Here is a 22240-nt window from a genome sequence, read left to right on the forward strand (position 1 = left end):
CGTCTCTCTCGTTTCGTGTCCCCACAGCCCCTAGTTCTCCTAGGGAGCCCTCTTACCCGTTCCTGGGTGTCCTTGCTGACCGCTCTGGCATTTACACACAGTTCTGAGCCATGATTTCTCACTGGACAGTGTATTTTGGAGATCATTCCAGATCAGTGTCGACACAGCTGCCTCGTTCTTTTTCGCTGCTGCGTAGTGTTCCATCGAAGAGGGGCCGGTCCCTATTGCTGCACATTTAGGTTAGTCCCAATCTTTTACTGTTTTAAACAAGACACTTCCCATTTTTATTCTGTGGAATTGTTTCTGTTTTGATAAATTGAACGTTGTTTGCTTACTTCCTTGGTACGTGTTAAAATATTTAGGCCCAGAGTTGCTTCGAGAGGGTGAGCTGACCCTCCCTCAGAGTGCCCTGTCTGGGGCCACTGCTGCCTGGAGGCATGCTTCAGTCTGGCCCAATGTCACCAGTCAGGGAGCCCCTTAGAGGGTTTGGCTATCTGGCCCCACTAGGAGCTGAGGGCAGGTGAGCAGGGGGCTCTGACCAGTCAGACTGACCTCTGCCCCAAGGACAAGGGTCTGGGTAGCCCAGGACAGCTGTTTCCTGCTCCACCTGAGGGCATCACTTTTGTCCCCAGGCACTTCCTGCTTCCCCAGGATGGAAGCCTGTCCCTGTGGCCCTGAGGTAGAGAAAGGGAGGAAGTGAGAATGTCTTTTCCCAGCCCTTGGCCCTGGTGACAAGGCGCCCAGTGCATGCTGCAGGGCACCGAGGGAGGCCAGGCGCATTCGAAAGGAACCGTTGCTCTGCTGCACAGAGCCCTACGCAAGGGTGACGTGTGTGTGTGTGTCTATGTGCGTGCACGCGGCGTGCATGGAGGTGTCTGTGTCTGCTGAGACAAAGGGGACCGCAGAGCAAATATTTCTGGTGCTGAAATTGGTCCCCATATTTAGTCTCTATTTCTTTGTACCTGTGACGTCAGAAGGGTTTAAACCAGCGCCTGGGGTGTGCACTGAGGTGGGCAGAGAACAGCCAGACCCAGCAGAGCAGTCAGATAGACGAGCTGGGGTCCCGCCCCTGCAACTTCCTAGCTGGTGGGTGACCTTGGGCTGGTCTCCTAACCTCTGTTCTTATCTGTAAAATTCGGAAAGTGGGACTTCCTCTTAGCACTGACCCCAGGGTTAGGCGTGGTGAGGCATGGCAGTTCACTCAACAGATGGATATTACTGTTGTGGATACTTGGAAGACAAGCCGTCTCTGCCCTCCTGGAACCTGCGTTGGTGCGGTGGTGACAGACTGTACAACACTAAGCAAATAAATATGAAATCTTCTGCTGGGGGGTGACAGGGGCCTGGGAGAAAAGAAAGCAGGCAGGCAGGTGGCATATTCGGGGCTTGGGGACTGGGAGCCTGTGGCTTTGCGTGTGGCAGCCAGGGAAGGGAAGGAGGTGAGGTGGTATCCAAAGGGAGAGCATTCCAGGTAGCGAGAATGGCTAGTGCAAAGGTCCTGAGGCTGGCCTGTACTTAGAAATCACCCAGGAAAGGGGCTGGCACTGAGCAGGTGCTTTAGAAGTGTCATTTGCTGCTTTCCAGCAGCTGTTACCATCTACAAAATACTCATGAGCGCCTAGAATGTGCCAGGCACAGGCAGCTCCTTGTCCCGTGGAGCTTTCATTCTAATGCGTCTGGTGTGTGTGAGCGTGTGCGTTTGTGTTTAACCCAGTCCCCTCCCAATATATAGTGAAGAATAGCATTGGAGCAATGCTTTAAGAGACTCATAAACGAAGAGCCCAGCAAAACTTTCAAAAACTAACTCTTTTTGTCCAGACCATGTTGCAAGGGTCCCAGGATCCAGACATATATTAATCTTGGAATTTGCCTGCAAGGCAGAGGCGAGGGGAAGTGTGTTGCCCGAAGACCCTTACAAATGACTCAGCGGCAGGGCTGGGGCTCACACCCAGGCCTCCTGCCTCCCAGCACCTTCCGGTGCCTTCCTTTGTCATTGGCTCTCCTGCTTTCAAGTTGCTGTCAGAAATATTATCAAGAAAGCACATAAACAGATTAGGCTGAGTAAACTCACTTTGGAGGGAAGCAGAAGAGCTGAATTCTCCGGTTCCTAGCACTGAGGCGGGGCAGCTGATGTTTCCCTGGGGCTGGGCTGGCTCGGAGGGGGTCACCAGGAGAGGAGAGATAACACTTGAACTGGTAGTAGTTTCCTGGGTGTCCTGGGCCAGCCCCAAGCTCTTGGAGGCCCAGAAATACTGCCATTCGGAGCGCAGTCTGTGAAAGCCCACTGCTTCTGGTTTCGGCTCACTGTCCAGCCCAGGTCAGTCTGATTGCCGGCACACGCTCGTGCAGGGCTCAGTGGGCAGCAGTGCTGTCTGTGTGGACGGGGCTGGGTGCAGCCAGGGCAAGCTAGCTACTGCGACAACCAGCCCCCACACCTGCCTGGCTTCACGTAACACGGTTTGCTTCGGGCACCTGTCACAGTCCAGTCTGGGTTTCTGCCTCTGGGGGGCCTCACTGGGCCAGTGTGGGGAGAGGCAGCAAGCACCAGGCGGAGCCTTCTGTGGGCCTGTCTGGTCCCTTGACCACAGCTCAGTCACTTAGCTCTCCCGTGTGCAGAAGAGGCTGGGGCTTGGTGAGCTGTGTCCACGACCGAGGAGACCATGGCCTGATGACAGTTCTCCCCCAGGCCAGGGGGGCCACCACAGTGTCTGGAGGTCTCCAGGGTATCAGTAGCAGAGCTGTTTCCCTGGAAAGGACATTCACGTGACATGGTCTCTTCCGGCTTCTGGGTTTGAGTGTGGTGGCAGGTCAGGGAAGTTTGCAGTCTTCTCTCTTGGGGAGTAAACAGGATAAGTGAACCTACTGTAAGGCATGGGGCACCGCACTCCTGGCTACACTGACATTTATTGCCTGCCTGTTGTGTGCCAGCCACAGTGCTCTGCTTTTCCATGCAACCCCATGAGGTGGGCAGCGTTAGCCCCATTTTACAGATGCTGCACTGGGGGGATTGGGAGTAGATGGAGTTCAGAAGCAAAGGCAGGTCTGCCCCACGCTCGAGTGTGCGTGTCCATGGACGTGTGTGCATTTGTTGGATACACTGTACATAAAGGGTGCTTTGCAGAAACATCTTAGTTGAAAGTCAGTGAACTTGTCAGTTTACTGTTTGCCATTGTTTGGCAGACATTCCTCTGTGAATTTGTCAAGTGAGTTCAGGGAACTGGCATTGGAAAGCGAATGCCAAGGACTCGTAAAGGGTAAGCACTAGGTGCTAGTTTGTGAATCGAATACCAGATACTGTGTGTGCAAATGGAGTTCCCAGGTACTGCATTTGCAAAGGGGGTGCTCCCAGCCACCCTGTATGTGCAAATGAGTGCTCCTAGGTACTGCACTTATAAAGTGAGTAGTCCAGGTACTACGCTTGCAAAGTCAGACATAATCTTTGCTCCCCAAAGGCTCACAGTTAAAAAGGGGTACACCATAAACTGCGATACACTATAGAGCAAAGCGCATGTGCCTTGTCTGCTCTTTGGAGGAAGGAAGAAGTGCTGTCGTGGGGGCAGGTGGTTTTAGGAGGGACTTCATGAGAGACACATCTGCACAGACAGAGGTAGGGTTGAGTCGGGCAGAGATGGGGATGGGGTCAGGGATGGGGATGGGCAGAGGGAGAGCAGTGAGCAGAGGAAGAGAGGCCAAAGCAGCTAGGGCGCATTCCAGGTGGTTTGTGCCATTCTCCCTGAGTGACAGGCACCTGGGCAGCGTAAGGTAGTGTAGGAGGTACAGATGGAGGGAGGATTGCTTCCGAGAGTGGGGGCCACGAGGCAGGGTGAGGTTAGTGTTGGGTTCACCAAGGCACGTTTGAGTTGGGAGGACCTTGCTCGTGATGCAGAGAGATGGGGGAGTGGCCACCAGGGGAGCCTGGGATACCCCTGAACGGAAACTGCGAAAGTGCAGGGACCTAAGTCACCAGGGCCAGGTGTTAGTCACAATAGTGACCAGTGCAGCAGCCACTCAGGAGCGTTCTTTTTGCCAGGAGCTGTGTCGGGTGGTCCCAACAACAGCCCACCATCGTGCTGTTGCTCTCTGCATTTCACAGGTGGAGACGCTGAGGCTCCCTTTCAGCAGACAGCCTTTGCCGAAGGAATGGGTGAATGAAGGAAGGAGTGAGGCCGTTGCTGGTGTCCAGTTGGGAGGGCCCTCCTGCTGGAGGGGGCTAGGGAAGAGCTGCATTCAGACCTCCACCTGCCACTTCCTTGTGCCTCTGCATGTCTCTGGCCTTCCGTGTGCCAAGCATGTCACATCACTTCCTTCTCCAGGGCTGGTGAGGCCAAAAGAGAGAGTGGAGTGTGTGCAGCAGACCCCACATGTTGCCGGGTGCACGGCCCCCGCAGCCAGCCTCGGGGTGGACACAGGCCCAGAGCTCCTGGCCCACAGCTGTGCCCGTGAAGCTGCCTGGTCTGGCCTGCCAGTCTGGAGCTCCTGATGGGTTGCCATCAGAGACTTCTGATGCTTTCTGAATCCCGGACCTGGAGTCTCCGCCGTAAGCTTTGGCTCGAAGGGCTTCCCTGCTGGAATCTTTGCTGGAGGTCCGGTGGGAAGGCCCAGCTGGCCCTCTGTCTCTGGAGAAGCTGGCACCATCGGGCCAAGGCCCAGGCAGGAGTGGTGCTCTGCTGCGTGTCTGCGGTGGGGTCCTGGGCTGGCGGCTGTGGAGTGGCGGGGGCAGGACTGTCCCATTGAAAAGGGGAAATGACTTGTGACATCTGTTCAGTGCTCTTATTGGCTTGTGTTTCATGACCTTGTGACTGAGGCTTCCTTTGGGGCTGGGAAAATGAAAGAGTTTGAACTGTTTCAGCAGTCCAGTGGCTACTGGGCTTGGAGATCCAGGCAGGGTCAGCCTCGGGGTCAGATGGGTCAGGGGTGACTGCAGGACAGAGGCGGTAGTTTCCTCCAGCCACGCCGAGTCCTTGTTTGTACAGTTCGTGTTCACACCAGCCCCGGAGGCTCCAGCTGCAGGTAGGAAAACGGAGGCCCTGAGAGCTCCAGGCTACGTAACTGGAACCCAGACCCCCAGGCTCCAGAGCCAGAGGTCTTCCCCACAATGCCATGCTGCTTCCTGGCCAGGCTGGGACACAGGAGCCTGGGCAGTGAGGACTAATCGCCAGCAAGACAGTGGCAACAGCAGCGAACACTGACACAGCGCTTACTGTCCTGAGCCCTTCATGTAGATGAGCTTGTTTCATCCTCTCGATGCCCCTGTGAGGCCTTGTTGTCGTTGTCCCATTTTCCAGATTAGCAAACTGAGGCCCGGAGTGAAGAGGTCCCTTCTTACCGAGCTATTAATGCTGGAGCTGGGATTTGAACCCAAGCCATCTTGCTCCAGGGTATAACTGCATGTGGCCTGTGAGCAGGACAAGAGAGCGGAGGGTCAGAAAGGCCCTAGTGGCGAGGGCTGGCTGTGCTCTGAGAAGTGGGCCTTGCAGAGGAGGAGGGTGTGGACAGAGCATAACGTTTCACCCTGCGGGGTTCGGCCGTCTCTGCAGACCCACCCCTAGAAGAGCCGCGGCAGAAGTTTGTTCCTCACCTGCCCTTTGTTGATCTTGGGGTAGTGAACTTGGTCTCCTGGAGCCTCAGTTTACTTGCCTGAGATGGCCTGACTCCGAGGAGCTGCCCGTCAGAGCTGGCTGTGATGACTTGACCACGGTGAGCTTGAAGTCCAGAGTCCGCCGCGGAGCACGCACCCTGCCCTGGCAGCCCTCTGACCCAGCCCTGCACCCGCACCCGGGGCTTCGGCACAGCACCTCTTCCCTCTGCTGCCATGCCAGCCCCGGCCCCTGGCCCCGGAGCCTCCCCTGACCCCCCAGGAGGGAGTGCTCGCTCCTGCAGCGCGGTACTTCCCCAGCTGGGAGGCAGTTGTCTTCTCTCCTGCTCTGCACGTCCACACTTACGCATTAAAACCAGAATAATCGCAGGGATAACGATGATTTTATAAAACAAAGGAGGACACCCAGAACCCCCCAAGTGACTCTTTCGGGGTGTAGCCGTCTACGCATTTACTTAGATGACTACCTTTGACACACACGGGATGTGGTCTTACTCATAAATGTGAGGTCATTTTTATACTTTATCTCAAAGACTTTTAACTTCGGCTCTGTTGCTGTTGGGGGCCATCCTGGGCATCGCAGGGCGTTGAGCAGCGTCCCTGGCCTCAGCCCACCAGATGTTTGTACACGGCTCCCCTCAGCTGTAACGGCCCAAAGTGCCCACAGACATCACCACGTGTCCCCTGGGGGGCAACTTTGCCAGCTTAGAACCCCTGCGGTAACTCATTTAACAGTCCACCCACCCCGAGAGGTTCCCTGGGACAGAGTGGCCCTGGCCGTGGGCTGGCCTGGGGCAGAGCTTGGAGCCCACGCTCCTGCCCTGCCGTCACCTTGCTTCTTTGGAAACCGGCACAGAGGCAGTGACCAGGAAGTGTGTGGGGCTGCAGCAGCCCTGATCTCTGTGTGTGGCGTGGCTTGGGGCCGAGAGCCAGCAGGGACCCTGGAAGGAAATCCCGCCGGCCAGGGCTTCGGCAAGCTCCCCACACTTTTGATCCCTCAGATTGACCTCCCTGCTGGTGCTGCCTTCACCTGATGACTCAGGACTTCAGAGATCTGGATTGTTGAAAGGGGAATTGCATCATGCCAATAGAAAAAGCGAGAAAAACCAGCATTAGAAAGTTACCATGTGAGGAAAATGACTTTGAAACCTGCTTCTTGCATCCTGTCTGAAATGAAAGCATTTGGGGGGATCGGGTGGGGGAAAGGGTGCCATGAAGGGAGGGAGTAGGCCAGGGTAGGTGACCTGGCTACGTGCCCTTCTAAAAAGGCCGCCTGCTTGACTCAAGCCCCACGCAGGGCAGTGTACTGGGTCCTCCCACTTTTTGAGCTAGTTGAACCCCACCACAAAGAAAGGTATAAAAAAGAAGCTTCTGAAGTATGTGTGGGTCCTGCCAGCAGGTGCAGCGAAGGGGCCAGGGTCTTAGGTCAGAGAGTGTTACGAAGAGCAGAGGTCGGGGGGCTCTTTTAATGCCCCAGTGGTAAGCAGGGTGCCCTCTGAGCCAGGGGAGCCGAGCCCTGGCTGGGCGCTCTTGCGTAGGATGCACCCAGATCAGCATTCAGGGCAGTCTTGCTTGAAGGGGTCTGCGCTGCCAGCTGGGGAGCAGCAGACACTTTGAAGCCCCTGGGTCGAGGCGGAGGTGCTAAAGACCCTGCCTCCCCAGGTCAGCCCGTTCCCAGTGGGGTCTGGCTGGGATTTGGATTCTGACACTTCATGTTAGGCCAGGTAACCGGCGGTGTGGTCCCGCGCTCAGTGTCTTCATCTGCAAGCTGGGGATACCAGTAGCTGCCTCCCAGAGTTCTCCTAAGAATAGAGCAGATAAGACCTAGAAAGTAGAGTGCCAGGCATAGGATCAGTGCTCAGTAATGCCCCCCTCTGCCATCCCCACCAGTTTTACCGTGGCTGCCGCCTCTGCCCGCCTACATGTGTGCTTCTTGCTTAACTGAACTTATTAAAAAACTTTTTTTAATTTATTGATTTCAGAGAGAGAGAGAGAGGAAGGGGGTTGGGGAGAGAGAAACTTCCATTTGTTGTTCCACTTACATGCACTCGTTGGTTGCTTCTCGTATGTGCCCTGACCAGGAGTCAAACTCACGAACCTTGCTGTGTCAGGATGACGCTAGTCAGCTGAGCTGCCCGGCCAGGACCTAACTGAACTTCTTGAAGGCGGGGTCCTTTTCATCCAGGCATACCTGATACCCGATGTCAGTAGAAGACTTTGGCTGAATGCAGCCTGCCCTCTATATCCATGGGTTTGGCATCTGCAGATTCAGCCAACCATGGATCAAACATATTTTTTTAAAAATTACATTGTTGCTGTCATTACTGTGTGGTTAGGCCTACCAGGGTTGTGACGGTTCAGTCTGTACTGAACCTGTAGACTTTCTTCTCCTGTCATTATTCCCTGAACAGGGCAGTGTAACAACTACTTATGTTGCATTTACATTGTGTTGGGCATTACAGACAATCTAGAGACGACTTAAAGTATATTGGATGATGAGCATCTTTCACGAGCAAATACTGCACCATTTTATGTAAGGTACTTGCGTTGAACACCCTTGGATTTCGGTACCTTCTGCGGGTTCTGGAGCCAATCCCCTGCAGATACCGAGGGGCGACTGTAGAGGTGCTTCTGTGGGGTATCTCAGGGCCTTTGAAGGGACAGAAAAGCCTCTGAGGTTTTCTAGGAAACCCTGGCTCTGTCTGGTGACTTTGGAGCTGTCCTGTTGGGAGAACTTCCAGGGCATGACCCGAGGCACCTTGGGCACCGAGACCTGGAGTGGACCCTCAGCTCTGGCCCCAACCCCAGCTTCCACAGCCACGTCTCGAGCAGGAAAGGAACTGCAGTTGGGAGGCTTGAGATATTATTGGTAGTTTTCACTCAGCTTTCAGCAGCAGTGCTTGGGAAATAAGATTTTGATCTTGGGAAATATAATTTAAAAACCGAATTGAAAGTTGCTTTTATTTTCTCAACGATATTGACCCTGACACATGCTCAGGGCCTGCATGGTGGTGGCCAGTCTGAGCGTTCCAGCGGGCACGCCACTCAGGGACCTTCCCGGGGCCACACGTGTGTGTATTTCATAGCCCTTTGCTCTCGAGCAGGCTTTCTGCCTGTGACGGCAGAGCGCCCCGTGTAGACAGAGCCCAGGAAGGCCCTCTTTTTGGGGGACAGCTCACGGTGTCGGTGTCGTGTTGGCCTCACTCTCGCTGCTGGTGGTGGTGCTGCTGCCAGGGGAGCAGGCTTCCTCCTTGGAACCCTGAATATCGAGAACTAATCCCATTGGCAGGGGCTTCACGGAGCTTCAGTCTGGTCGTCCCATCCCAGGGTTCCCATCCCAGTGTGGGTGGAGGCCTCTGTCCTCCCTGCTGGGTGAGGACTGGGAGCTCTGAGTCCCCACCACCAGGTCCCCTGTGGAGCTTCTGAAGAGGTGAGGCCTGGCCTCCTGGCCATTCAGGAAGGACGAACGCTCCGTTCTGGTCTGCTCTTCTCAGTGCCCTGTGGCCGGCGGGGACTGTGGGGGAAGATGCAGGCCTTTCTTCAGGGTTGCTGTGGGCAGGCAGCATCCCTTGCCGTAGCTCCTGCCCCATCAGGGCTGCCGCTCCTTCCCCTGTCCCTTCAGGCCTAGGAGTGGGAATGCATGGGGTAGAAATGGGGTGACCAGCTGTCCTGGCGTGCCTGGGACTGTCCCAGGTGTTTGCAGTCAAGTTCTGTGTTCCAGGAAGCCCCTCAGTTCCAGGCAGTCCGGGACAGTTGTCACCCTGGGTAGAAAAACCTTCTCGTGTGCTCTCAATGTGCTCTGCCCACACCTTGCTATGTTGTCCTTTTGTTATAGTGTCTTCCAACGAGAGCATCCCGGGGCTGCCATCTGTTTCTTCCCAGGGCCCTGGCTGGTGCACCAGGAGCTTCAGGGGGATGAAGTTGCTTTCAGAGCCTCTTTTAGAGTTTATAGGAATCAAACAGGCCGTAATGCTAAACATAGGGAAAAAAATTAACCTCTCGTTTTTGAACCCTTTCCTGGAAGTATGCTCCCTGGAAAGACAACTGTGATGACGCTGTGGAGGACAGATGTGCGACCACGATGATGACGACAGCGACGGTGATGACGGCAGCCATGGCCCTTCATTTGCCCACTCACTGCGGGCTTGTGTTAAGGGCCTTGATGCACTGTCAGGCTAATTATTACGACAGTCCTATGAAGAGTTTCCACGGTGAGGAAACTGAGGCTCATCGAGGAGGTGAATTTGCCCAAGGCTCAGGGCGGGCGAGAGGTCAGGCCAGGGAGTGAGCCCCGAGGCAGCCCTCTGAGAGCCGCCTCTGCTTACTGACAGGTGCTCTACACCCCAGGCCACGCCAGACCGAGCGCACACTTTCGCTGCTTCTAGCTTGGATGGGGTGTCCTATTGGGTGCGCAGGCAGCAGGTCTGATGTCTCCCGCCTCCTCTCATGTGGCAAGGCAGGGTTGTGTGCGTGGAGCGACCAGTTTTGGCTTTGCTGAATGCAGCCGCGGCCAGTACTGGAAAAACATTAGTCTCTCCTTTCCCTTTTCCACCCCTCCCCCTTTACAACTTTCATAATTAGAATCAGAGTCAGGTAGAGTTGGAAGAGAACCTGCAGGTCATCTAGTTCTGGGATGGCAAACATGACACAGGTGCTGCCACTCTTCATTGCGTTGCCCAGGGTAGACATGGCTAGTCGATTCTGGCACAATCAATCCTCCCCTGTGACCCTGGAGACAGGCACTACTAATCAATTGTTGTTGGCATGTAACACTTCCCCCACAGTGTAGGTTAGGAAGACCTGGAGACTAGAAGTTAAATGACTCTTAGTGAAGCAAATGGGGCTGTGGAGCCTGCTCCATACCAGGGAGTTAGTTGAGAGATGACTTTGGGTTAAAAGTTTGACATCTAAGCAAAGTGTGGTGTAGGGGAAGGGCATGGGTTTAGCATAGCAGTTCATAGATCTGGGCTTAAATCCCGGTTCTGCTTCTTACTGGTTGTAGCTTCAGGCAAGTCACGTGACTTCTTGGAGCCTGGTCTGTGAAACTGAAAATTACAATGCGCACATCCCAGGGTTGTGAGGAATCGGTGACGTAGCCTGTTTGCTTGGCATCCAGCAGCGGCTGATCCAGGCAGGCCTGGTGTGGGGGCACTTACTCTGGCACGAGGTGGGGAGGCCGTGTGGACGAGGCCCCGCCCTCAGGGAGCTCGCAGCCCCCAAGAAGACAGGGCCCGACTTGAGGAAGGCTGGTTTTCTCCCTCTTTCCTTCGTAGAAGCCTATGAAATTGTACTGTCATTACCAATTTTTGGAGGCTTTTGAAAAAACTTTTTTCTTTTTAAGAACTCCTCTGTCTCATCCACCTACATTTTGGCCGATTTGTGCTTCCCACGACTTGCCCTGGGAAGTGATGCACTTTTGCTTGTATTCCTGGTCTTGTTTCCATTCTCACATCGGGGCAGTTGGTCCGTGAGCCTGGCAGTCACAGTCACAGTGATGGAACCTTCCCCACCAAACGGACAGGCCAGGACACTGGACCTCAGACTATCTTGGGGTGCTACACTCCTTTTGAAAATTTGATGAAATATGTGGACCCTTCTGCTGGCAAAATGGTAAGATGGTAAGATGAATGATAAAATGGTAAAATAAAAATGTAGCATCTGTAATATAGGCATTCTTAATGGATTCTACCCCCCTTTCCAGGTTATAAACCAGGCTGGGGGCCTGTGACACTTCACTAGCAGGAAATGGAGCTTTGCGTGGAAATAAACACATAAATGATTTTAACAGATGTTTAAATGTTTCATTAAGTGTGAAAGATCACACTGATTTTTATTCAGTGTTCTCCTTTGGCTGGGCAAGTGGGTTTGTCCACATAGCATTTTCTAATGCTTGTTGAGCTGTGTTTAGTCTTCTTGGTTATGGTGCAATATTTTTTTCTTTTATCCTAGGGTTTCAAGGTTGGCACTTCTCGCCCCTAAAATGTTTAAGATTTAGAACAGTTCTTCACTCTTTGATAAGGCAGAGCGCAGCGCTGTGGACGTGCTGTGGTGGAGCACAGGGTGATTCCGCCCACATCGCAGATGGTGGCTCAGCGCTCAGCCCGGCCGGGCACCCAGAGAGCTCTTGGGCCCCCTCACCTCCCCGACCTGTAAAGCTGGGAGACAGAATGATCACAAACCCCTGGTGGTCAAGGATTAAAGAATAGCCAACATGAAAAAAAAAATAGGCCCAGAGAATATTCAAATAGGACATGGTGGATTTTGAATTTGATCACCTTGAATTTGACTCAGAAATATGGATCCTTTGCACTGTAAGAGGTTGGTGTTTCTCTGGAGTCTGTATTACGGAGGCTGCCTGACAGACTCAGCTGGAGTGAGCCAAGGCCCTGTGTGAGGAGCGGGATGCGCACGGTTCCAAAGTGCTCCTTCCCCCACATGCAGAAGACTAAGGAGGCTGACCAGCAAGGGTCTTCCTTGGTTGGTAGCATGTAAAGGGACCCTAGTAAACGAGATCCCTCCTTGTCTTGGACTCTTCCCGAGTTAGCCAGGCATCCGTCTTCAGCCACTCCCTGGAATGAAACATGATAAATGACTGGAGAGAGAGGGTTCTGTGGGACCATTTCAAATTTAGACATGAAATTTTGCTGGGACGATTTCTTTGCCACTGAATTGTGCATTTGCGTGTTCTTAAGCCAAAAAAAGGAGTTGAACTTGCCCTTTTGTTTGCTTCATTACTCCTACCACTTTGCCAGTTTGGTGGGATGTGGTCGTGTGTGTGTGTGTATGTGTATGTGTGTGTTGATGACTCAACTTTTTTTTAAAGTGTGCTGCCTGCATGGAGGCCTCTCCCCTTCCTGAAGATGGGCTGCCAAGGGCTGGCTGGGTGAAACAATGGAATCCACCATTTCTTGAGTACCTACTATGCACCAGGCACTCATCTCATCCTCGCAGCAATCCCCTGGTCTGGGTAGTATCCCCATGTTACTGGACTGGGGGCAGCCCCTCTCCTCCAGGGTCACACAGCTGCAGGTCATGGAGCTGCGATGAACACCCAGCCCAGGTCAGGCTGACTGGAGCCCGTGGCCTTTGTCCTAGGCATGACACTTCTCCTGTGATCTCAAGGGACTTCTTGTGTGTTCTTTATGTCCCCACCCTTATAAGATTCCACTTAGGGAAAGAGAAGTAGGTGGTGTTTGGATGACAAGAAAAGACCTTGAGAGCTCTGTTTCTCCAGCTCAGCAGCCTCCCTGCTGAGCTCAGGTGGGCCCAGGACTGCCTCACCCTCCTGGTCACTGGTTGGGGTGGCCTTCTCTCGGCTATCAGCTGTGGGACGAAATTAAGGCTCCATCTGCCTCACCCATGTGACCTTCCAGGACAGCTGTGGCCAGTATGTAAAGGAAGGGGGAGTATAGAGAAGGCACCTTTCTTATCAGTCTGTTTCACAGGTGAGAAAGCTGAGGCTCCAAGGAGTAGGTGGCCCAGCATGTCACTCAGAGAATGAGGGGAGGAGCCAGGCTGAGCCTGAGCTGTTCCTAGGAGGTGTTTGTGGCCTGTTGACCTGGAAGAGGTACATCTCAGGGTTGGTGTCATAAGCTGGAGGTGTACACCTGCCAGCATCCTCCTAGAATCAGCTTTGTGCCAGGAGACTGAAGAACAGATCTAGTCACTGAAGTCACGTCTGATCGGGGGGGCCTTTTGAGATCATCTAGGCTGATGTTTTTATTTCGTAGTTGGGCAAACTGAGGCCCAGGGGGAGAGACTGTCCTGGTTGTCATCCCTCCCCCAGGATGGCTTCTGGTTTTCTCACTTTATCTGCTCCTTGGTAACACTGTCTGTCTGTCTTGTTTATTGAGGCATTTGAGATTCTGAGTGTTTTTTTTTTTATTTTACTTATTTATTTTGAGAGAGAAGGGAAGGGAGAGAGGAAGAGAGTGAGAGAAACATCAAATGTGTGGTTGCCTCTCTAATGCCCCCTACCGGGGACCTGGCCCACAACCCAGGCATGTGCCCTGACTGGGAATCAAACCGGTGACCCTTTGGTTCACAGGCCGGTGCTCAGTCCACTGAGCCACAGCAGCCAGGGCAAGATTCTGAGTGTTTTTACTGTGGTGAAATATACATAACATTTATCATTTTAACCATGTGTAGGTGTACGATTCACTGGCATTAAGTGCATTCACAACATGACATTACCATTTCCACTGCCTATACCCAAAACTTGTCATCATCCCCAACATAACTCTGTACCTGTTAAACACTAGATCCCCCTTCCCACTCTCTCGGCCCCTGGCTGCCTCTATTCTAGGTGCCTCATGTAGGTGGAATCATACAAAACTGTTCTCCTGTGTCTGGCTTATCTCGCTTAGCATAATGCTTTCAAGGTCCACCCATGTTATAGCATTAATCAAAACGTCATTCTATTTTTATGGCTGAATAGTATTCCACTGTATGACTAGACCACATTTTTGTGTATCCATTCATCCATTCACAGACACTTGGGTTATTGCACGAAACTTCTGGTTCTGTGATTACTGCTGCCATGAACCTGGGGGCAAAGCTCTGTCAGAGTTCCTGCTTTCAGTTCTTTTGGACATATACCTAGGAGCAGACATTTATTTTTTAAAGGCATTCATCTCCCTCTCCCCCACTACATTGGGAACTCAGGCTCATCATAGAATAATTAGAAAATACAAATACAAGAAGAAAATAAAAATTCCCCAGTGCTAACACTGATATTTTTCTAGGACGTCCATTTGTGTGTGCTGTTTCCCCACTCACACGGCATTATGTCGTATATGCGCAGTCTTTGGTAGTATGGGATGGACCTTCATTTGGAAATACAAAAACCTTTGTGGAAGGCTCTGGGGCGGAGGGAGGAGGTGCCGCTTGTTCTCTGCGACCCAGCTGAGTGTTCACCGTCTCCAGGAAGCATCCCTCGTGGGTGCAGGATACGTCCCCCTGTCCGTGACTGCTGCGTCCTGCTTCATCTGTTCTCTTCCCTGTTATCTGCCCCCTATATGGACTGACTCCTGGCAGCGCTGCCCCGCGCAGTGCCTGGTGGTGGTTGGCACTCAATAAATTGTTCGATGAGTGAATAGAGAAATGGCTGAATGAATGGAGTGAAATGAACAAGTGAGGTTGGTGAGTAGCAGTGGGGTCCTCTTGGCCGGCCGGGCCCAATGGGTCATCGCCTGTAGCAGGCACGGTGGGAAGAGCAGCCCTAGCTCAGCGAACCGTCCCTCTTCCGAGTCCTCGCTCACATCTGTGGTGAAGGCAGGCCTGGGCCCCTGCAGCAGAGGCTGACCCTGAGCAGCTGGGCGCACACAGTACAGTTTACTCCCAGCGGTGGGGCCGTACGTGTTCTCCCACGGCACAGGTGTTTGCTGAGGGTGTCCTGTGTGCCAGGTGCTTGGCTGGGGGCTGGCCTGTGAGGTGACCAACACAGGGTCCCCCCTCGAGGACCTTACATTCCGGAAGGGGAGACAGCCTTGCACAAAAGCACACGGTAGTTTCACGCAGTAAATAAGTGTGATGAAGAAAGATACCTGTTTTTCTTTTTCTTGTCTCTTTTTTATTCATTTCTCTCTTATTTCATAAAAAAAGAAATCTATTTGGCTTGTTTTTTCTTTGTTGTTGTTGTCGATTGGCAGCCAGGGATGTATGTATAGTTATAGGGTTCGAATCCCAGCTCTGCCGCTCGCTAGTAGTGATCTTGGCAAAGATGTTAAGCTTTGTGAGCCCTAGTTTTCTTGTCGAAAGATGGTGGTGTGCCTGTCTCCTGGGGTTGTAATTAGGCTTAGTGGTGACGTTGCTCATGAAGCACAGTGCCTGGCACATTGCAAGGTGTCTCAGTGGTTGCTGCTGTTGGCATTATGAACCTACTATCGTTAGTTAAATAATGAGGCTGCCGGCTGCATGGTTTTAAAGTGACAAACCCGGCCCCATCCAAAGGATTGGCTCGCTGGAGAGGGGCTAGTAGGGTGTCGAGTGTGTAGACTCGGCGTGGCATCATTTTCCTCATGCTTTGGCTGCACTGAATTGGTGCAGAACCCCGTCCCTGCGTCAGATCGTCTCCTCCTGGGAACGGGAACAAAAGGGGCCAGCTCTGAAAGAGGCCCTTGTTCCCTCGCCCAGCTCGGGGAAGCCAAGGCCAGTGTCTGCAGCCAGTTCAGGAGTTCTGTGGCGGGGCTGGCTCTTCCCTTTCTCCTGTGCCTCTTTGGGGCCAGGCTCTGGTTAGCTGAGATGACAGGATCATACAGGAAAAGAAACAGAGACAGAAACCCCCAAACTGCCCTCTGAGGTGCACTTGGCCTTGTAGGGCAGGGACAGGGACCTTCTCTGGCACAGAGAGTTTCTCTAATGGAACAGGTTTCCAGTTTGTCAGGCAACGGGCTTGGTGAGGTTGCGCGGTGCTGTCTGGCCTGTGTGGCCCAGCCCAAGTGTGGGTGCTGTCTGGCCTGTGTGGCCCAGCCCAAGTGTGGGTGTTGGACTTGGACCTGTGTTTGCTTCCTGTCCCTGCCACTCACCATGGGGGCTGGGTGAGTCCCTCGGTGTCTGTGTGTGCCAGGCCTCGGGTTCCACCTGCACAAGAGGCACACGGCACCCGTGGCCTCTTCAGGGAGTGGGGGACTGGGCGAGCACGTGCAGGGCTGGGGCTTACCACACAGCAGCTCCAGCGATGCTGACCCCCAGCCCGGGAGCCACTGCCACTCCTCAGCACCCTATGAGGAGGCAGGGGGATTTGAATGCTGTTCCTCAAAATGCCATTTCTACCCAGGGTCAGGTCTGGGAAGAAGAGGGATTTAGTATTTTCCCTTCCTGGGCCTCGCTTTTTGCTCTTGTAGGCCTGGGACCTGGTGAGTAAGACTGTGACAAGCATAATAGAGGACACTCCATGGCTCTCTGGAGTCTGAGGTGACAAAAAGAGGCAGGGGCTGGGGGTGGGGAGACGCCGTCATTCTTCTTTCCCTCAGGTCAGCTCAGCTCCAGTGTCTGAAATGAGCTAAAGCGGGCTCATACCCTCCCCCAGCCACCCACTCGCACACTCAGGCAATGTGCTGTGCCCTAGAAGCACAGACATGCTTGTACCAGCCTGGCCTCCAGTCCCAGGCCTGTTCTTCCCTCTCCTCCCAGTATGGAGTCCTCTGCACGAGGTAGGGCAGGGACATAGTGAGGAAATGCACCCAGTGCCTGTGTGCTGCCTCCTCCTTGCGTGTCAGGGGCTTCTCACTCGGAGTTCAGGCATTGTGCCTGAAGCACGCACTTAGAGAGTACCTACTGGGTACCAGGCATTGTGCCAAGGCTGGGGAGAGAGCGCCGAGGATAGTTGGATCTAATGCCCCGTGTGACTCGGACGTAAACAAGGGTGACAGGAGCTTGTGTGAGGTGCCAGGCTCCCCAGGAAAAAGCTGCTGATCAGAAGGGGTGGACTCGGGCGAGGCAGAGAACATGGGAACAGCACTCCAGGCTGAGAGGCGGTGGCAGAGCCTGGAGGCGTGGCAGGTCTAGGGGAGGGAAATGCTACTTGCACCAGGAATGTGTTGAGCGGGGTGGGCCCCGGTGAGCTGTCCTGTGTGCTGGGCTCAGGACTTTGGACTTGAACATGGAAGCTGAGTCCTTGGAATGCCCCCGAATGTCTAGTTCCTTCCTTTTCAGCCTTGAAAATTCCTCATTCTTTGCCCTGACTCTTGATTATCCTTAGGCCTGAGAACCTGGGAAAGGCTGAGCTGGTGACCAGGGTGGGGCTTAGTTTATTGCCAATGACGAAATGGCCACTCCGTCATTTTGTGGTATTGGAGGAGAAACTCTAAGGGGCTGCCCCTTGAGGTCATTCTGGACCAGAAACCTTTAGGCCCAAGGTGGTGGAGAGAACTGTCTGGTGTTGGAAGCACAGGATCAGCCTGCCATAGTGGAAAGGCCCCCCGGGCTAGTGATCAGAGCAGCAATGCAGGAGTTCACCCTGGGCTCTGGCACTTGCCAGCTGTGTGACCTTGGGCAAGTAGCTTAACCTCTTTGAGCTCTTGTTTCTCATCAGTAGAATGGGGTGAGTAGTAGTATCAGTCCCCTGGGCTTCTGAAAGGATTCGGTGAGCTAATGCATGTCCAGTGTTAGCTCTGTGCTCAGCACAGAGAAGTACCCACAAAAAAAGAGAGAGCCCTTATTATTACTCTTATTACTATTGCTGTAACCACAATTGGAGTCAGACATTCCTAAGTTCAGGCTCTGACAGTCTGTAGCTGTGACATAGGGCAAGTTATTGAGATTAAACTGAGCATGTTATGTGCATTATAACCCCTCCCCCCAGTTGTCCCACCTGGAAAATGGGCTAATAATTAAAGTTCAATTCCCAGGCTGCTGTGGAGTGCAAGGGCTGCTGGGTCAAGGCTCTGTTTGAGTAGTTTTCTGAAAGACTGCAGGGGTCGGGGGGCCTAGAGAGAGGAAGGGCTTTCTCTGAGCTTCTCCTGCTCTGTGCAGCCCCAGAGATGGGTGTGGGGCAGGGAACTTCAGGAGCCTGCCCCCATAACCTCGCCTGGAGGCTGGCAGCCATTCTCAGGTAAAAGGGGTTTGCTCGAGCCCTGGTGAGAGCCCTGGTGTTGCCTGACAGTTCACCCCCAGACTGTGTGTTATCTTTTGCAGAAGTCATGAACAGGAGGAAGGACAAACCACTTCCTCTACAGCCTTCAGATTTATCAAGCACAACTTCTGACAGTTTCAGTTTGAAGAGAATTTTTAAAAAAGAGAAAGAAGTTGAGAGAGTTAGATAAATAAAGTGACCTTGCATCTCTGCTCTTTGCTGTTTCTATGGTTTGGCCAAGGCGTCTCCAGGGACCTCTGGGACGTGGGAGGGGAGAGGTGCTGGCAGGTTCGGGTTCAAGAGACGGCTGATGTTCAGAGCTTTCTTCGCACACCCAGGCTGCTGGCTCAGAGGCCGGGTTTCCAGGCCACTCACTCTCTTGCGTTCCCTGTCCTGCGCGCTGTGGCGCCTGCACACAGAGGCCGGGTTGCAGAGACAGATGCTCAGAAGTCTGACCTCGGAGCAGTTTCCTTTGCCCCTTGATGTGCCTGGAGAAGGTGCTAGAGATAAGGCTGGACCCGAACTGAAGTGCCTGCCGGCCTCCTGGGGAGTCTGGCCTGGGTGCTCTCCCCTCCGCCCACCCACCTGTTAAGACTCCACACAAAGGGTGACTCTTGGGTTAGATTGGGTGGAACCATAGGGGAGGAACTGCGTTATTGTAAGTCAAAATAAGTAAATATTGGTTTCACATAGGTTGACCTACAAGTTTGTAAGTAAACATGATTCCCGACTTCCTGGTGTTATCTCTTTGCTGTGGCCCTTAGACTGACTGCTAAGATTAGGGCCCAAAGAAACCCTTTCTTGAGGAGGAAAGAGAAACACAATGATTGGCATATGTACACATGCACATGTGCACACACAGTACACACATATGGGTGGGCCATACAGGGACACATGCATACACAAACATACAGGGGGTACACTGCATTTGCACACACACATACACACATGCACACATATGGACATCTTCAAAGGTCGTCTTTGGCATTTCACTCCTTGCATTCAAATTTACTGGGTGTATGTGTGATTTTGGGCATGTTATATAACCTCTGCCTCAGTTTCCTTATCTCTATGATAAGATCAGTGGTTATATTTATGACCTGGGATTGTGGTCAAGACGCAATGAAAAATTCACGGAACAAGCCTAGCACGGAGGCCAGGACCTCCAGTGTGCTTAAGTCAACCTCTTTTGACTTCCGGTGTTCTTTTGACTTCCGATGTCTCCTTGGGCCCACCCTCTGTGGTATTCCCACAGCACCTGCTTTGCCCACAGGTGCAGGATACGGCCCATCTGCTTGTGGTTCTCCTGATTAGGGTAGATAGTGAACTCTGTCACCCATTCCATACCGCTGAGTGTTCACCTGTGCCACGGACTGCTCTAGGGCATTTCAACATGGCCTCTGCTCCCTCTGCTCTGGAGAAGCTTGGAGTTCCCTGGTGGTGTGTTGTGGGGGCGGGAGGGGAGGGAGGACGTTGACAGTAAACAAGGGCAGCAATCATCAAGCCCATTTAGAGGTGACACGCATGCTAGGATGAAAATGGGACCTGGTGAGGCAGCAGAGAGAATTGGGGAGGGCAAACTTTAGACAGTGCAAGTCAAGGAGGGCCTCTCAGGGGAGGTGACACTGGTGGAGGAGCTAGTCCTGTGGGGAACTGGGAAAGAACGTTTCAGGAGTGGGTACGGCAAGTACAAAGGCCCTGAGGTGAGATGGCAGGGGCCAGCTATGACTGTCATGCAGCACCAGCGAGGAGCCTGGATTTTATTGAGTGCGTTGGGAAGCAGGGACAACATGAGATCTGATGGCCTTTTACTGAGGTTGGTGAGAGAGGCATCAAGGATGGACTGTGTGTGCTGTTCTTCTCTTGTCCCTTTGAACCTGCCTTGAGCTCAGCCACACAGTGGGTGTCAGGAACGGTCTGTTGAATTGCTGTCTGTGAGGGTGTGAGGACAGCCGTGCCCCTTGTGTCCAGGGGACCAGGCCTACATCCCATCTCCTCTGTGTGCCCTCTGTCCTGATCTGTTCAATGGGCATGCCGGTGGAAGCCCTAACCTCCCCGCCCCCTGCCCTCCCCCCAACCCCGTGGCCCTGCCTCCCTGTGTCCTTCTCTGAGGTCAGTCCCTTTCAGCTCCAGTGCTGACGTTTCTGTCTTTCTTGTTTGTTGTGGGGGAGGGGTATTTAATTGCATTCCTCATGAGTGAATGACACAGAAAGGGCAGGGGTATGTCAGCGACACTGCTCTATAATTTTCATGTCTGGGACGGGTTTCAGAGCTGAGCTGTTTTCCTCTCTGACCGGCAGGGCTGTTGCCCAAGTCAATAGCGGTGCATTTTCGAGTTTGCCTTTGTTGGTTTTCCTTTTTCTTTCTTTTTTTTTCTTTTTTTTTTTTTTTATAATAGGTCTTTTTCCCCTTGCTATGAAATAAAACTGGCAACTTGGATGTGGTGGGTAAGAATTAGTAGTTCTCGTCCTTTTGGTGTGGGAGTTGGGTGGAGGTTGATTTAAACATTTATTTCCCATTAAGAGATTCATGGGCTTAGAAGCCGGCCTTAGAAGTGGGACAGTCGCAGGCCCCGACTGGTGGTTGTGCCTTGCGACTCGGGTTTGCCTTAGAGGGAAGCGGGGAACGCGCCGAGTAGAGGTTGCGAGCGTGTGACCCATGGACCAAGGCCTGTCTGCCGATATATTTTCTTTGGCTCACATGGTGATTTTGAAAAAAATGTCTCAGTAAGTTGTCCGCATTTAAAAACCAGGAGAATTTCCCTAAAAAATGTCCGAATCTTCATTTTCTAATAACAACAAAAGCAAACACTTCTGTTTCACTTACTACGTGCCTGGCACTGTTCTGAATGATCGATCGATCTATCTATCTATCTATCTATCATCTATCTATCTATCTCCATCTGCTCCTCCACTCCTCAGAACAGTGCTGTGGTGCAGGCATCTTTATTATTCTCCCCATTCTACAGCAGGGGGCAATGAGGCAGACAGTGGGCTGATTTGCTCCTGGCTGTGCTTCCGTTCCCACGTGGCAGCCGTGGGTTGGAGCTGGTGGTGTGGCTGTGCCCTTTGGGCTGGGCACATGTTCTCCACTTCACCCCAGCCTCACCTGGCCCACTGTACTCAGGTTCATTACCTGTCTGGTCTGGGCTCAGGGGCATCCGACTTTGGAGAGATCAGGGTGGAGTCGCCCAGAGCCCACCTAGTCTAGGCAGCACACACTACTTCTGATCTGCATGCGGTTTGTTTCAGGCTCCCTGGTTTAGTACAGAAGGTGCTATGTGAGGATCTCGGGGTGAACTGAGTCAGGCAGCAGGAGAAGGGGGGCCTCAGCCTCCTGTCCTGCGTCAGCTATACTTCTGTGGGAGGGACTCTGGGGGAGTCAGGGATTCCATGGTCCACCCACCCAAGGAGCTGCATAGGGCACTGTGCCCGAGGCACCCTCCTGGTGGGGCTTCCCTTCCTCCTGTGGTCACCCACCTCCATGCAGGGAGCAAGCCCAGGATGGTGTCTGTCCCGAGGCCCCGCCAGCCGCCCTACATCCCACCGTGGGGCGAGCAGGGAGGGGGTGTATAGCAACTACTTTTCTTTGTTGAAACTGCTGGTGGGTGGAACGTGGTTCTGGGGTGGCCAGGCCTGAGGATGACTCATTTTGGAAGCTTTCAGACGTCATTTCACCTAAGGAGACTTCAGCAACGTGGAGGTGAAGTGGCTCTTTTCACAGAAGGCTTGTGGCTTCGTGGATGGAGCTGCTGTGGTCAGCGTGGCTGGCCTTCCCTGTGGCAGAGAAGAGCGTGGGCTGTGATGAGAAGCTGTGGTGTTAGAGCCTTAACCCTTACCTCCATCCTCTCTTTGGGTGCATTTAAAAAACCCCTCTTTATTGAGGTGTAATTGACATACAATAAACTGCACATTCTCTGTTTCCTTTAAATGCTAAATGATTTCAGCTGTTCAAAGCAGTATACAAAATAGTATGTAAATAAAACCACTGGTGTAAGAAATAAACCATTTCAGCTGCAATTCCTGATATTCTCACAGATGCCCCTTTTGGATTTTACCCCCTGCCTTTTT

At 53.0% G+C, this 22240-nt stretch overlaps 1 protein-coding gene across 1 annotated transcript in view; it reads left to right on the top strand.

Annotated features, from left to right (window-relative positions):
• Positions 1 to 22240, top strand: part of LOC114488084 (c-Maf inducing protein) — a 227860-nt gene that overhangs the window by 6121 nt on the left and 199499 nt on the right. The gene's annotated exons all lie outside the window — the stretch shown is intronic.

Source organism: Phyllostomus discolor, chromosome 12 (assembly GCF_004126475.2).
Source record: "Phyllostomus discolor isolate MPI-MPIP mPhyDis1 chromosome 12, mPhyDis1.pri.v3, whole genome shotgun sequence".
Taxonomy (NCBI): domain Eukaryota; kingdom Metazoa; phylum Chordata; class Mammalia; order Chiroptera; family Phyllostomidae; genus Phyllostomus; species Phyllostomus discolor.